Below are 795 nucleotides of genomic sequence, written 5' to 3'. Positions count from 1 at the left end.
CCCTGCCGCAATCCCTTCTCTGTTCTCTTGGGATTTGGGGCACACACACACACACACACACACACACACACATGCATCTGAAGTGATTTTTTTTTTTTGAGAGACCCTTGCTGTAGAGCACATGAACTTGTCTGAGAGACTGAGAGACAGAGAGTGAGAAATCACCCCCAGGGGGATGGCCACACCGCAATCCCTTCTCCTCTACTCTCCTGGAGTTCTGGGCATGCACACACACACACCCAGCATGAATTTCAAGCTGCTGGGTCCGGGACTCAAACTGCAGTCGGCTACGTGGGAGTCCAGTGCCTTAACCACTATGCCACCCACTGGCCCTGCCAAGCATGATTCTTTCTCTCTCTTTTTTTAAAATTATTATTTTATTTTATTTATTTTAATTTTTAACAGAGAGGGACAGAGAGAGAGAGAAAGTGAGAAAGCAAGCCACCAGGCCCGGGACTTGAACCGCAGTTGGTCGTGTGGGAGTCCAGTGCCTTAGCCACCATGCCACCTGCCAGCCCCAACCCATCATGATTCTTAGGCAACCATATCTGGAACTCAAGTTATGTCGGCCATGTGGGAATTCAGAGCCATAACCACTGTATCACCTGCTGAATCCGTACTTATTTTTTTAAGATTTCTTTTTTTGAGAGGTTTTTGCTACAGGGCGCGTGCGCCCGCCAGACAGACAGAGAGAGACAGAGAGACAGAAAGCGAGAAATCACCCCCCAGCGGGGGTGGCCACGCCGCAATCCCTTCTCCTCCATTCTCCTCTCAGGATCTTGGGCACGCACACAC

General features: G+C 50.1%; 1 protein-coding gene across 1 annotated transcript in view; it reads left to right on the top strand.

Annotated features, from left to right (window-relative positions):
- Positions 1-795, top strand: part of LOC102474268 (long-chain-fatty-acid--CoA ligase ACSBG2-like) — a 21,266-nt gene that overhangs the window by 6,384 nt on the left and 14,087 nt on the right. The window lies entirely within an intron of this gene.

The sequence above is a fragment of the Tupaia chinensis genome, unplaced genomic scaffold (assembly GCF_000334495.1).
Source record: "Tupaia chinensis unplaced genomic scaffold, TupChi_1.0 Scaffold148210_1, whole genome shotgun sequence".
Taxonomy (NCBI): domain Eukaryota; kingdom Metazoa; phylum Chordata; class Mammalia; order Scandentia; family Tupaiidae; genus Tupaia; species Tupaia belangeri.
Note: the sequence above shows the minus strand (reverse complement) of the source record. Positions and strands in the feature narration are given on the sequence as shown.